Source organism: Leptidea sinapis, chromosome Z (assembly GCF_905404315.1).
Source record: "Leptidea sinapis chromosome Z, ilLepSina1.1, whole genome shotgun sequence".
NCBI lineage: Eukaryota > Metazoa > Arthropoda > Insecta > Lepidoptera > Pieridae > Leptidea > Leptidea sinapis.
In genome coordinates this window covers 9383680-9400007 of record NC_066312.1, presented here as the reverse complement: position 1 = coordinate 9400007, position 16328 = coordinate 9383680, and the positions used below count along the sequence as shown (strand labels likewise).

General features: G+C 35.8%; 1 protein-coding gene across 1 annotated transcript in view; it reads right to left on the bottom strand.

Moving 5' to 3' along the window:
• Positions 1-455: 455 nt before the first annotated feature.
• LOC126978370 (uncharacterized) overlaps positions 456-16328 on the bottom strand; it is a 275304-nt gene continuing 259431 nt past the window's right edge. Inside the window, exon 6 of the transcript XR_007732616.1 lies at positions 456-685. The gene's annotated coding sequence lies outside the window, so the exon portion shown is untranslated. The remainder of the gene's footprint in view (positions 686-16328) is intronic.

The following is a 16328-nucleotide window of genomic DNA, read 5'->3' as shown; positions in this document are numbered from 1 at the left end:
CATCAAAACTAAAGTATCCAGCTCTGACGTCATCTGTTATGCCGATGATACAGCTCTTTTATTTTACGGGAAAAACTGGGATACTGCACTACACACAGCGGAACAAGGAATGAGGAATATTGCAACTTGGCTACAAAATAATCTTCTCACTTTAAATCTCACTAAAACACAGTACATCTGTTTCCATAAAACGAAGACTTCATCCCCTTCCCACATTTTTGATATTAAAGTCCACACATGTCCTGTTGCTCTATCTGGCCCTTGCTCTTGCAATAGTATAAGTAGAACTACTCATATAAAATACTTAGGAGTCGTCATGGACGAAAACTTAAACTTTAAGCAACATCTTAATACAACAGCGAAAAGAGTTCGCAAGCTGATCTATATTTTTAAGAACTTACGCGCTTCAGCATCTTTAAATCTGCTAAAAACCATTTATTTTGCAATCGGTCAATCTGTATTATCTTATTGTATCACCGTTTGGGGAGGGGCGGCTACTTCACACATGATACTCTTAGAAAGAGCACAGAGAGCTGTCCTTAAAGTGATTTTTAAAAAACCTATTAGATATCCAACACATAAACTATATAAAGACTTAGAACTTCTTTCTGTCCGAGGTATATTTATCTTGCGTGTTATGACAAGCATGCATAAGGAGGTCTTGAATTTGCCTAATTATAAAAACCTACTAGATAGCCGTTCGTACAAGATTCCAACACCAATAATAAATACAACATTTGCAAGTAGATTTAGCCCATTCTTACATACATATATATACAACAAGGTAAATTTAAAATGTTCTTTTAAAAATTGCTCGGTCCATCAGGTCAAATTTAAAATACAGAGATGGTTACACACACTCACTTATGCAGACATGGAAGCTATTCTTAAAGTGATAGCTTAGCATTCATATAATGTTAATACTTTGTAACTTGATTAAGCAGATACTAACACTCACTCACACCCACCCTCACACACACACACACACACACACACACATACACACACACCCAGAGACACACACGTGTACACACACACATATACAGAGTGCACTTTTTGACCTTTCGGTTCATATTGTTAACCTTAGGATGTAAATTGGTTGCCTACAGGACAGGCTACGCCTAGTGTAGGGACCAAATATAATGTAATATTATGTGATAAAGTGTCTGTATATAATAAATAAATAAATAAAAATAAAAAATGTAACTATTCTGTGTGTAGGTATGCTTTGGATACGAGTACGTACGTACGTACAATAGTTTGTTTGGAGAACTATAAAAAAATAATGTCAATGCATATAACACTAAGTAATTTCATAATATGAATATAACCTACAATAAATTATAATTAAACGCATAATTGGGTATTCGTGTTCGTCTTTTTTTATGGAATAGGAGGACAAACGAGCGTACGGGTCACCTGGTGTTAAGTGATCACCGCCGTCCACATTCTCTAGCAACACCAGAGGAATCACAATAGCGTTGCCGGCCTTTAAGGTAGGTGTACGCGATTTGAAGGTCCCTATGTCGTATCCTCCCGGAAAAACCGCACAAGGAAGCTAATTCCACAGCTTATAGCTTTTCTTTTACAAAAATTACCGTATCATTAACATTAATAGAAAAACACACGCAAAATATATAAAATATATTAAAAAGTAAATTAAATGACAAAATAATCACAACATTATTTTAAAGCTTAGATAAAAAAAAAATATTCAGTCCTGCTTGCGTTCTTAGCGAATGCTTTATGCTCTTGTTTGTAAGTAACGGTTGAAGATTACAAAAAGTTTTACTTGTGTACATGACATGTCTCTAACAGATATATTAGATCGTTTGTGATCTTCTCTACATCCAGCCTAGTGAGCAGGCAGTCCGAGGTTCGAGTCTCCTTCCGAGACGCCCCGCGCCTATGAGCTACATTTTCAGCCTCCAAGACCCCCGCCCGGCTTCGCTGTAAAAGCCTTCAGGGCTATCAGCACAGAGGAGATTTTTAGTCGGTAGGGGGTTTTATACCCGAGACTGACATATGGGCCCCGTTTCGGGGTCTTCAATACGTAAATGTATTTTATATAACATTTAAATGTGAGACAAACACGCGCTCGATATATACGTATAATTCAATTTAAAAAAAAACAACCTAAGCTTGAAATGGCGAGCTGAACTATAACGCATTTCCTGCTTTAACTTTCATAACTAATCTGCGGAACTTATTTGTTCAATGATGAGGTTAGTGAGTTTTTATTCCTAATTTGATATTCTTATGAATGTGATTGATAGAGAAGCGTTTTTTATATTGAACTAAGGTTGAGATCAATAGAGCCTACTTAGACTTTACTTACGTAAAACTTAGCTCAGTGTAAGTGTGGCATTTGATCGCTGAAATTATACTAAGCATATGCTAAGATTGATCAATGCAATAGTCGAGTATGCGTTTAATCACACTCAACTAAGTCTTGCGTAAATAAAGTCTGAGCAATGTCTAAGTTCGCTCTCAGCCTTAGAAATGATGATTGACATATGGTTATCCAGATTCACGATCTATTGGCGTAGTTACATTATATAAGAGCTTACTTATTGAAATCGGTCATTAATTTCATTTCTAATTAGCTCTTAGGAATAAAATTAAACATTTTTCGATCGAAACTTAAAAACATCCCACAGAGCAACCATGTTTGCTTTTCCGCTTTAACTATAGAGGTATATAACAATACATTTAATATCACTTAAGGTAAGTAATAAATGAATAAATCGGTTGGTAGGCGATTTGTGACAGATGTTTTCTACGGTGAGATTTCTATAAAAATATCAAACATGATAAAATTACCTTATTTAAAATATGAAATTTAAAAAAGTGTGTATCTAGCTCATCAACAAAAGGATAAATATAGAAAAAAATCTTTAAAAGAAAATCGCATGGCGAATCTCGCACAATTTGTTTGTACACGCGGTTACCAAGAAGAGCTTATAGGCGTGATAATTGCTTTCGAGAGGCATAGGCAGAATGTTTAAATTACAAGAATTACTCCCTTAGCGTTAAAGATGTCAAACATTAATAACCTTAATAATTTAAATTAGTAATTAAAGATAACCTTAGCTAAGCCTTCAAAAAGTAAGAGTAATTCTTTTATGCCTGTCTTGCCAATAATAATGGTCCACCACCAGCACCGGTACCAGATGATCATCACAATATAGTTTCATCAACAATATAGTTTCAGCATTTGGTTTCGATCAAAAGCTTTCAGCTATCTTCATTGTATTTCTTGGTGCAAACGCTTGAATTGAAAGGAGAGTCGTTAGCGGTAAGTCTACATATAGCGAAAGCCTTCGCTCGAGTGTGGCACAAACCGCTTATAGATCATGAATAGAAACAATCTTGTACGTGTAGTTAACAGTTGCTATCACAATAGATAAATTTCGTAGCGGTGAAATAGGGTTGCATTGAATTGTTTTAAGCCGCTTTACCAAGCATAAACATAACCATGGAAGTAAGGAATGAAGTACGCTTCCGTACGTATTGCAGCAGACGCAATCCGTCCCGCTCCGGCGGCAATTGGAGGCAAAACGTGATCGGTCGTCGGCGGGCTTAGACGGCGACCGTAGACGGTCGGGCGCTGTCATTCGGTTTCTTTGATTGTTTGAAAAATATAAGTTAAAATTACGGTTTCGTTAAAACTCCTGTCCATCGTGTTCAACAGGTATGAGAAGTTTTTATGTTATATTATAAGATTATTATTCAAGTCTGTGTAATAAACCAGATCAATAAAAGCTGGATAAAATGCATTAAAAATAATCAAATATATGATATAATAATGAAAAATATGGTACTGAAAGAATACACTGAAATTTGGAACTTTATATGATATTTTTAAAGATTTATATATGCTTGGTAAAAATGAAAGTTCTATAAAAGCCCAGTTTTTCTTTTCATTCTTTACATTGTTGCAATTCGCAATTATAAGGTATTTTTAAATATTCATAACTAGCTGACCCGGCTTCGTACTGCCTCCATGGATAAATAAAAGACCTAAACTTTTGCATAAAATAAAGTTCATACAAACTGTATGTCTGAAATTTTATTATTATTTTCTAATAATTACACACGATGTTGCTTACTTACAAAAAAGAGTTTTCCTAAAATACTGGCTATTTATAAGGTTTCAATTTGATATTGACAGACACACAGAGTTATGATACAGTCTGTTAGTCAATTTCTTATAAACTTTCTTATAAACTATAGTTTTTGTTTAGTTTTGTGGTGCGATTAGATTCAGAAATTTTATTTTTTGACAAAAATCTACATACATCAAATTTGTTGTAAAATGTCAAATAAAATTGTTTGCGTTCAGAAATTTAATTTGTGACAAAACTTAAGATTTATCATTATTACTATATAAAAATAATCTGATAGATAGTTAACAACAGCAGTTATTCTACCTACTATAGTTACCTAAAATTAAGTTTATTTTCTAACTCCTGAGAAAGTTAGTAAGATAATAATTCTAATTAGTTATTCGTTTCAAACTATTATTTTAATTTGATTTCTGAACGACGAAGGCACATCAAAGGAAAATAAAATCGTTGTTTTTATTTAATTTCAAGCATTTTCATTTTTATTCACCTTTTAAATCTTCTCTGGACTTCCATAATTAATTTAAGGCCAGAATTAGCCAATTTGGTCCACCTGTTCTCGAGTTTTAGCGAGATTAACGAACAGCAATTCATTTTTATATAGTACTAGCTGACCCAGCAAACGTTGTATTGCCCTCATAGTTAACAGGTGTAGTTAATTCACTAAGTAAAGGTAGATAGAATAAAGTTCGTTTTTTACCTCCTGAGAAACAAATATTCTAATTATTAGTTACTAATTTTAACTATTCTTTTAATTTGATTTCTGAACGACGGGGGACATATCAAAGGAAAAACAAAGTTGTTGTTTTTATTTAATTTTATTCACCTTTTAAACCTTCCCTGGACTTCCACAAATAATTCAAGACCAAAATTAGCCAAATCGGTCCAGCCGTTCTCGAGTTTTAGCGAGACTAACGAACAGCAATTCATTTATATATATATATATATATATATATATATATAGATAATATATTATATAGATTACGACTGTCGATTTGGTTGAAACGTTTTGCAGTAGCCTAAGATATCATTAAGTGTCATGTTTACAGATTTTTCAGTGATTTAATAAACAGTTTTCATGTTACATATGCCAAATTATAATAGGAAACTGTTTTGTTTTACAAATGCGACGTTTTATGTATTAATTCCGACTTCATATTCGTTTTTAAACTATTATAGTTTAGTAATTATAATTTTATTTATTAAATTTAACTGTCAGACGCGTCAACCTCAATTCAGTTTTGATATTTCGATGGGGTTTCTTTGGTTATTATTTTATTAACCATTTTATCTAAATTTGCGTGTGCCAAGTATAATTTGCGAGCGACAAGTATACTTTTCGCACTCAAGCAACAGTTTCATTTACGAAGAAACTCACACGTAATTTTAAAATGGGCAAACGGCTCTTTCGCAACCGCAAAAGCGAGGGCCAAGATACTACTGTTACCGTATGAGTAATACAAATTTTTTAAACCTTTAATAAGTAACCCTTACAGAACTAATAATTATGCAGTTTACAATAAACTTTAACGAAAACGAATTAAGATCAACGAAATGTGTTGGTAAGATATGACATATCTACATGAAAGTATAGAGATTTGTGCCAAAAACTAAAAAAAAAAAAACTACCAAAATTAAACCGTCGTCATTTTTGATAACTACTTACAGAATTTATAAATAATATAAATATATTTTAACAGCAGAATAGCCCCGTTTCTAAGTACAGCAAAGCCATGTTTATATACAAACTAGAAACTCTCAATAAACAACTGCCTTAGTTTTTGAGACTTCAAACTCAAATTGAAATAATTTTATTCATAATAGGATTTTAAAATACATATTGTGCATCTTGAAGTACCATCGGTATCCATTTTCATTTAATACTACATTTTATTCTAAAACATTTTACTATCAAGTATTATATGAGATTGTATGTATATTATTCGATATTAGAGAATTGTATATACATTATAATGAATTATTTATTATATGTATAGAGCGCACTGTATCTCCAGAGTTAAAGGGACAAAGCTAAAAATCAGTGCTATTTCATAGCCACGGCCGTATCCGAAAATCCTAAATTGGTGAATATTAATTCAATAACTATTTCAATAACTACGGTCTTTTTCGGCTTGTTTTTTTGTACCTTTATCTATTAAATGTCTCATTATATAATTGTATAATTATATGAGTGTTTTGTGAAATAAATGTTTTTTTTTTTTCTTTTCTTTCATTCGAATGTATGCCTCAGACCTGAGAAGAACGAGCGCACGGAATTCAGCCGGCTTCTTCTTTGTTGTTTATTCTAATTCGTTTCAGTAAAATTTATTATTTCTCTAATGTGATCGCTCCATTCCTATTCTGTGGAACTATTATGAAAATTATTGGAACCCTTAAGATATTTTTTTTTTAAATTCGTGACACTTTTGTTTTGTATATTTTCTGGGATCACGTTTTAAAAACATCGCCCAACTAAAGACTAACGATTTAACTTGGTATAAAGTTATAACTGATGATAAACAAAGAAAATGCAAAATGTTTACAATATCGTTGACAACACTGTCAATACAATGATAATTCTGAAGTTTTCCGAATGACAAGCTGCCTTGCAAATAAACGCGGGAAACGTTATACGTCCGAACAAACCATTCGTAAGCAAAATGTCTATTTGTAAACATTTTACATATTCTTGGTTTATGCTTAGTTATAACTTTATGCTAATTTTATTAGTAAGGCCGTTAGTGTTTGTAAGTTACTTGTTTTTTATTGAGATTCTGTCTAGTGAAATCACTAGACTATTGACACACCATCAAAGGCAACGTCGTGCCGCTTCAAATTTTAAGTTTTTCAAATATCTTCATCATGAGTATCGCCTAGGATCAGGTGAATGTGTTATTTCGTCATCTCATAAAATAAATCAATTCTTATATATTGGAATATGCATGTGATCTAGCCCATTTTATACTTCCTATGAAGGCTTTAAGTTTTGTAAGCAATATATACGTTACGGGCAATTTGATAAGTCCGGGCAATATTAATAATGGCCGGTCTGTATTTATACTGCCCGACTCAATTGGAAAATGTGATTAAAACAGCATGATTATTCACTTTTCCCGGCCATTATGAATAATGCCCGCCCTATCATGGGCAAAGAAATAAAATAGGTGAACTGTAGTGTTTTTGTTTAAAAGATGAAATTAAACTCACAAAATTATCATGAAAAATTAACAAAAAATAAACTATTGAACATAGTAGTTAAAAAATAAACATTTAAAAATGTAATAACATCATTTGTTACCTACTTTTATTTTGACCAAAATATTACTTAAGAACAATAGTTTAAAAATTTGTAAACTGCGAAAAATCAACAAAAATATCTAATAATTAAGGAGTGTGCAAGAAAGTTATAAAGTTTAAAATTATTTACTCTTGCAAGATGAGCTTTTGCAACATTTGGAGTTGCAAAGATTGTTTGATTTCTTTCATTTACAACGTTTTAAGTTACTTCAAGTTACTATCAAATTATAAAAAGAATTCCTAGTGATACTCACTGCTCTAATACTTCTATTATTGTTATGATTGGGAGAAGAGGGAATTTAAATAAAAATGTTCTACAAAAATTATACAATGAGTTAAATACATAGTTTAAAAATAGAAAATCTTATAATATTCACACTGCCATTCATACAGGATTTGCCACAGGAAAACAAAGCAAGAGACAATTTAAATAACATGTTAACCCTATTGTCTCATTCAAATTATGTGACATATAATGGTAATTTATTATGTAGTTACATACACATAATTAACATTAATAATATAATTAATCATAAATGTAAAATATTGACATTTGATAGGTTACACCTATCTAATTTTTATAAAAGACACATAGCTAAATCGCTATCTTTTTATTTATTTTATAACACAGCCAATTATTTGGCAACCCGGTCCCCTGCTTCTATTGAGCAGTGTAATAGCTTGTTGGACTCTGCTCCTATTGAGCAAATTAATTATTTGATTAACACTGCTTCTATTGAGCAGTCTTATAGTTTAGTTTCTGGTTTGGAATATGTTCCAAATTATTTAAATTAGTCAATAAGACAATAGGGGACTCCTCTAGCAATATAAATACACAATGTACAAATAATAGTAAACATAATAATTGTGTAAAGTCATAAACCTGATGCACCAAAATATGCAAGGATTGTTAGGTAAAGAACTGGAACTGGAGTTACTAATGAACCATGAAAATATTGATATCTAATCTCTTACTGAACACTGGCTTAGAAAATATGAGCTCATTTTTAACTCCAGTGGTCATCGGGTGGCAAGTATGTTTAGTAGAGAAAATGCAACACGTGGCGGCTCTCTTATATACTTATAAGTAAATCATTTAAATTCAAAGACCGTAAAGATATTATGGGCCTCTCTGTTGAACGTACCATTGAAATAGCCTGTGCAGAGCTTGAGTGTGCCATTGTTGTAAGTATATACAGACCCTTTGTCGTATCCCCTCAATTCGAAAACACTCCTGTAACTGCAACAGCCTGTATTGGCATACTTGGCGTCGATATATCGAGCGACGTTCAGTTCCGTGGTCACTTGGAAGAGAAGGCCAAACTGGCCTCAAAAAAGCTTGGTGTACTCAGTAAGGCGAGACGGTACTTCACTAAAAGCCACCGCCTGCAACTTTATAAGGTGCAAATTCGGCCTCACATGGAGTATTGTTCTCACCTCTGGGCGGGTGCTCCCCAGTACCAGCTTCTTCCATTTGAACGCATACAACGAAGAGCTGCTCGAATCATCGACGATCAAGTCATCTCCGATCGGCTTGATTCTCTAGCATTGCGTAGAGATGTGGGTTCTCTCTGCATCTTCTACCGCATTTATCACGGGGGGTGCTCAGAGGAGCTGTTCGGGTTGATTCCAGCGGCTGAATTCCACCACCGGACATTACGTGCAAATTGCCATCCGCATCACGTAGACGTCTGGCATTCCACAACCGCGTGTTTTGTCCAAAATTTCTTGCCTCGCACAGCCACTTTGTGGAATCAACTACCGGCAGCGGTCTTCCCGAACAGATACGACTTAGGGACCTTCAAGAAAAAAGCATACTCCCACCTTAAAGGCCGGCAACGCATTTCTTGACACACCTGTTGTTGACGATTTCCATGGGCGGTTGCCTCACCTCTCACAATCCCGTGAGCCTCTTGCCCGTTTGCCCCCTCTATATAAAAAAAAAATGTTTTCCCTACCTAGCCTGTCGGAGCAGTCGTGACATGTCTTCGTCTTCACACCAGAGCCACTCGGATGTGTTCAGTTTACGGTGACCAATATCTCATTGTAGTAACGTCTGTAACTCAACAATCCGTGGCCCTTTCGTTAAAATGGTTGATGTATGTTATTTATCACATAGCAGCCACTTTTAACGAGAGAGGCTGTGCGATAGAATAACCATGTTTATTACAACACCTGGTGGTGTGAATTGTGGAAAACTGGATGTGTCGCATGATATTGACGAAGTGGTTGTGATGTGTTGGTACTCAGCAGCTTTGATGAGGCTTCTAACCGTGGTCCCACCGCTAGTACCCACTGTGGTTACCTGTGGATAGTGCTCAGAGGAGTTGTTCGGGTTGATTCCAGCGGCCGAATTCCACCACCAAACATTACGTGAAAGTACCATCTGCATCAAGTAGACGTCTGGCATTCCACAACCGCGCGTTTTGTCCGAAATTTCTTGCCTCGCACAGCCACTTTGTGGAATCAACTACCGGCAGCGGTCTTCTCGAACAGATACGACTTAGGGACCTTCAAAAAAAAAAGCATACTCCCACCTTAAAGGCCGGCAACGTACTCTTGACACACCTGTTGTTGCGGATGTCCATGGGAGGTTGCCTCACCTCTCCCCATCCCGTGAGCCTCTTGCCCGTTTGCCCCCTCTCATATAAAAAAAATATACAGACCCTCCGATGCATTATATGTGTTATTTGAGAGTGTATTGGAGGAGGTTCTATCAAAATTATCAGAATCTAAGAAATATATTATGATTTGTGGTGACTTTAATATTAACTTATTAGAAAAATCCACCGCAAGTATTAGATTCAAATCTTTGTTTAAATCATATAATTTATCAAATATTTTCTTAGAATCTACTAGAGTAACCAGCACCTCTAAAAGCTGTATTGATAATATTTTTACTAATTATAAACCTATTTCTCAATCAATAATAATTAGTAAACTGAGTTCAGACCACTTTGGTCAATTAGCCTCTTTTAATATTGAAGTAAACAAATGTACTTTAACTAAAAAGTTCATGTATATATCAGTACTCCAAATGAGATATATGGTAAGTTATCTAAAATAATTAAAACAGAGTTTGCTTCTATATTTACTTCAAAAACAGTCGGGTGGTCTCTTGTCATTTAACAACTGGGCAACAGCTGGTATTCATAGGAGCAGCCAACGGTTATATGAACTATATAGTGAGACATTATCATGTAATCATGATGTATCTTTCCTTGTATATAAGAAAAAATATTCAAAATTATTTAAGAAAATATATACTATTGTTAAGTCAATGCATATTAGAGAAATAATTAAAAATGCTTCAAATAAAATAAAAATGACTTGGAAAGTTATTAACTGGGAATCTGGAAGAGCGAAAGACTGCAATTTTGAATATAATCTAATAATAAACAATACAAAAATCCACTCTGAGCAGTAAATAGCTTCTGCTTTTGAGAAATTTTTTTCTGACATTCCAGTTTCCATCTCAAGCACCCTTGTCTCCTCCACCAGTGTTGCCGAGTCACTTCTTTTGGAAAATGTTAAGGAATGTAAATAAAATTTCAAATTCAGTGTTGTTAGCCCAGCAGAAATAATTAAAACTTTCAGATCCATAGAAATAAAAAAACTGCTGATATATGGGGCATATCTGTAAAAATAATAAGTTCTGTTATTGATGTCATAGCACCATATCTAGCACTAGTTTTTAATAGCTGTATTGAACATGGCGTGTTTCCTGACCTTCTGAAGTATAGTAAAATTACGCCAATATTTAAATCAGGACTCACTTCTAACCTGAATAACTATCGCCCTGTTTCAGTGTTGCCGACCCTAAGTAAAATTTTTGAAAAAAATATTTTAAGCCAAATGCTTACTCACTTTAACATTTATAAGTTACTTCATATAAAACAATTTGGCGTTACTAGGGGACGCTCGACTACGGATGCAGGTGTTGAACTCATCAGGAATATTTTTGAGGCGTGGGAGGGATGCACTTGGTATCTTCTGTGATTTATCTAAGGCTTTTGATTGTGTTCAACATTCAACACTGGTCAGGAAGCTATGTCACTATGGTATAAGAGGATCTGCACTCGATTTTCTGATCTGATATTTAAATAATAGGATTCAGAGGGTCGAGGTGAATGGCAGGAGATCTCATGGGACTGGTAGATTTTGACGTTCAATAAGTGATTTTAAATCCTATTTTGAATAAAAATATTTGAATTTGAATTTGACTCCTCTCGGTATGGGGGTACCACAAGGGTCTGTTCTTGGACCCTTCCTCTTTCTAATTTATATAAATGATCTACCTAACCTTGTAGGAAAAAAAACATAAGATGGTATTGTTTGCGGATGACACTTCACTTATATTCAAAGTGAAACGAAGCCAAGTTTTATATGACGAAGTAAACAATGCTCTATTTGACATCGTGTACTGGTTTAGCGCCAATAACTTATTGTTTAATAGTCATAAAACCAAATATATTAAATTCACCGCGCCAAATGTCAAAAATGTAAATGCGAATATTTTATTAAATTGAGAGGTGGTAAAACCATTGGAAGTTGCTGTATTTCTTGGCATTACTCTTGATTCCAAATTGCAGTGTGGCCCCCATATTGAAGGATTGGCGAATAGGCTTAGTTCTGCAGCATATGCGGTTAAGAAAATTAGACGGTTAACTGACAAAGATACGGCGAGATTAGTATACTTTAGTTATTTTCATAGTATTATGTCCTATGGTATATTGTTATGGGGCAGTGCGGCCGATATTAATACTATCTTTGTGCTGCAGAAGAGGGCTATTCGCGCGATTTATAACCTAGGTCCTAAAGAATCATTAAGAGAAAAAGTTAAAGAAATAAACATTTTGACTGTTGCTTCTCAATACATTTTTGATAATGTTCTGTATGTTCATAAGCACATTGAGGAATTTTCTAGAAACTGTGACATTCATAATGTTAACACGAGGAACAAACATAAACTTGTTATGCCTACTACTCGGTTGGGCCGAGTTTGTAAGTCTTTTGTTAGGCGACGTATATGCTTCTACAATATGATCCAAGAAAATGTACGAAACAAATGTGTTACGAAATTTAAAAGAATTGTTAAAAAACGTTTGTGTGGGAAAGGTTATTAAAGCATAAACGATTTTCTTAATGACACCACGGACTGGGAATAAAGCGATCACCCTCAGGCTCTTTAATTATAAATGTTTACTGTACGATATTACATTGCAATCCATATTTTATATTAAAAAAAAGCCCATTGAGTTTCTTGCGCCCATTCTTCTCAGGTCTGAGGCAGTCTCTTTTGAATGGGTGGTAATTTTTGACGTTCAATAAGTGATTTTGAATAAAAATATTTAAATTTGAATTTAAATTCACAGTCACCACTATAGTTACAATGCTGGATGGAAGCCTTGAGCCATCAAAATGACATTCTCTTCGAGCACAGTCTCGAAGAATTATATCAACTTTTGGAACATCGTCGATCGAAATGAACTTTTCTTTACACACAGTAAACTGATTTCTGGAGTACATTTGGTTTAATATACCGTGTATAGTTCCAAGTTTGTAAAGATTTTCTTTTTCGACAGATATAATTATAGCAAGTATATTACGACTATCCTTATCGGCCCGATCTAGATCTGGTATCCTTACTCGAACGCTTTGGCCTATTTCTGCAATAGGAAATATGCATTTGAACGCGCCAACATTTTATCACATTGCCTGGTCCAAGTGATAAATTCAAGCTATCTCAAACACTGACTTATTACATGGACCACGAGCCGTCGGGCATTATTAATAATGGCCGGTCCTTATTAATAATGCCCAGTTAATCACGTTGCCCGTAACATATATATATATAAAAGTTAGTAACTCTATCGTTTGTAATAAATTTCTCTATCATGAACATTACGGGGTTGTAAACTTCAAACATCATCACTGATTCGTTTGCAAAAAAAAGTATAAAGATAAATATTTTTACATGAATATAGATCCTTTCTCAGAGCATAAGTACACAATATATTACAACCTGCAAATGAACCATGTTATTAAGCGTAATTTTCCATTCTGTTGCCGATATAAAATGTTAAAAACCACGGACGAGTAAAAAAATAAGGACTCTGTGTCACCTAAGATAACAGTGAAGCATCAAAACAAGCCAGTTAACGTGTAAATACACAGCCCCACGCACACATTTACATTAAAATAAGCCGATCAGCCGTCATTATGATATCTGCCATCGTCTGTGACGGATCAGTTTACGTTGCAATAAATTATTTTAAAATGCTGCCGGGTATTGAGAAATTGTGTAAAAAGAATGCTAGGATACAATAAAAGTGTCAAAGAATTACCTTTCACAGATAGAACAGTTTTTATCACACTATTAAAAATAGAGTAATCCATTTATGGTGTTCTAAGTACATAAATCATTATGTGTTTCAAGATACAAATATTAAAGCTAACAGAACTGTCTTAACCAACATTTTTTAAAGTAGTGTGGAACACTACTTCAATACGAGTATCGTTCTCATCTTTGATCTGGTACATCCCAGTATCAGTACTAAACATTAAATCGAGTGCAACACAGAGCTACTTGAACTGTCGGGGATCCAGTACTCTGTCAAAATTTCCATCACTTGTGTATTAACTTAACAAACAAATCACCATAAAGCACTTGGTTATTTGTTCTTTATAAATGCACTTATTTGATACCACGTAAGTGACAAACAAACGGATTTAAAAATGAATTTTGTGTAGGTATTCTTAAAATAAGAAATGTTGCGTGAAATATACTACAAACAAAACATGGGCACAGGAATGAAACCCACAATCCTTACTTTCAAGGTGTTACTGTTTTTTATGTAATTTATTTATTTACTCATACTATGCCTGCGATATTTATTTTATTTTAGGAAACAATCTGACTAACAGAAATTAAAAAATCGGAGATAAAAGTAATGTGGCGGCTATATAATAAATAATATGACTAATAACGGGGCATAATTTGTATTATCTGCTATCCTTACTTGCATCTATCTGGTATCCCCCGTAAGCAGTTACGGGGGATACCAGATAGATGTGTGTGTGCAGACTTGCATTATATCAGTGGCGTGGAGTCCTTATTTATTTACTCGTCCGTGGTTAAATACGACACTTTTATTTAGTATAAAATTTCAAATTTGTCTCTTGGGTTCTAGTAGGTATTTATTTAATGTTTATATTCTGTGAAAAAATATAAATATACATCCTGTTTACTCACAATTAATTTCAACGTTAATGTCTGATGATAATTTACATAAGCTGAAGATGAAGTGCTGGGCCTTGCCATCAATGTCAGTTTGTGATAGATCACAACTATCCAAGCTGCCTTTGATGGACATGTCTCCATTTCTTTCAACGTTTCGAACAACAATTCAACTTGCATGTCATTTTAGGAGTGGTAGTGCCATGTTGGGTCCTCACGGACTCAACCGAATTGGGCCGGTACGCCAGGAGAAATACCACTCCCCCACTCGAAACCGGGGTGAAATAGCGGCTATGCCGCTGTGTTTCGTCCAGTGAGTGGGGTATCCGGAGGCCTACACCCCCCCTCCCAAATACAAATGGCAGCACGGACTAAAAATAGACTACTCCAGGACGGTACCAGGCTATGCAGCCCTGGAGAATCCGTCCCTGGCCGTCCACAATTAGGGCCTGTACCTAATAGTGGTTGCCCAGGCTGCCCCGCGTATTCTGGAGGGGGCAAATCTGCGCTGACTCGGGGCAAACAGAGCAGGAGGCTCAAACCACCCTCCACCACACTCGCTGTGGATTTTTGCAACATCAGGGGGCTTCGCTCAAATTTAAATGCCGTCCACTTTCACCTGGAGACGGCGAAGCCGGCCCTGCTCTTTTTAACCGAGACACAGATATCCTCCTTAGCTGATTCATCTTACCTCTCATACCCGGGGTATAATTTGGAACACTCCTTCATACCACGGGCTGGCGTGTGCGTTTACGTCAGGGAGGATGTCTGTTCTCGACGCCTGAGTTTTCTTGAAGGACAGGACCTATCCATCATCTGGCTGCGTGTAGACTGCGATGACCATCCGCGAATCTACGCATGTCTGTATAGGTTCCATAGCGGTAACGCAGAGACTGACCGGCTCCTCGAACACATCCAAATGGCTACAGATTCCGTGTTGGAGCAGATCCCCACTGCAGAGATCGTGTTTCTTGGCGATTTAAACGCCCACCACGCCAAATGGCTAGGCTCACGTACCACCGATCATGCAGGGAGATCTGTTCACGACTTCGCCTTAGCATATGGTCTGACGCAACTGGTTATTGCGCCAACGCGAATGTGCAAGATCATACACCTTCACTGTTGGACCTTCAGTTGACCTCACATCCAGACGGCTACCTAGTTTCCGTTGACCCTTTCTGGGATCGTCGGACCACTGTCTGATCCGGAGCACCGTACCGATCACGCGCCTAACACGGCCCCGATCGTTAGGCTGTCGCCGCGTGTGGCACTATAGGTCAGCAGAGTGGGACGAGATGCGGTGCTTTTTTGCATCCTACCCCCACGGGTAGACTGCCTCCACAGGCAGATCTGTTTTTCGCTGGGAGATCCAGATGCCACTGCTGACGCTGTTGCTGATGTGGTACTGCAAGGTATGGAACTCTTCATTCCATCCTCCTCAGTGCCTATCGGTGGCAGGTCCCGACCATGGTTTGACCGCTCCTGCAAAATGGCCTCTCGCCGAAAACAGGAGTGCTATCAGGCTTGGGTCAATGCGGTGGTATCTAAGGATGTGAATTCCAGCGAACTTAAAAAACACTTCAATCATGCCTCCAGGTCCTTCAAAAGAGTTATTTCTGACGCGAAGTCGAAGCACATTGGCAGAATTGGCGAGAGACTTGCAC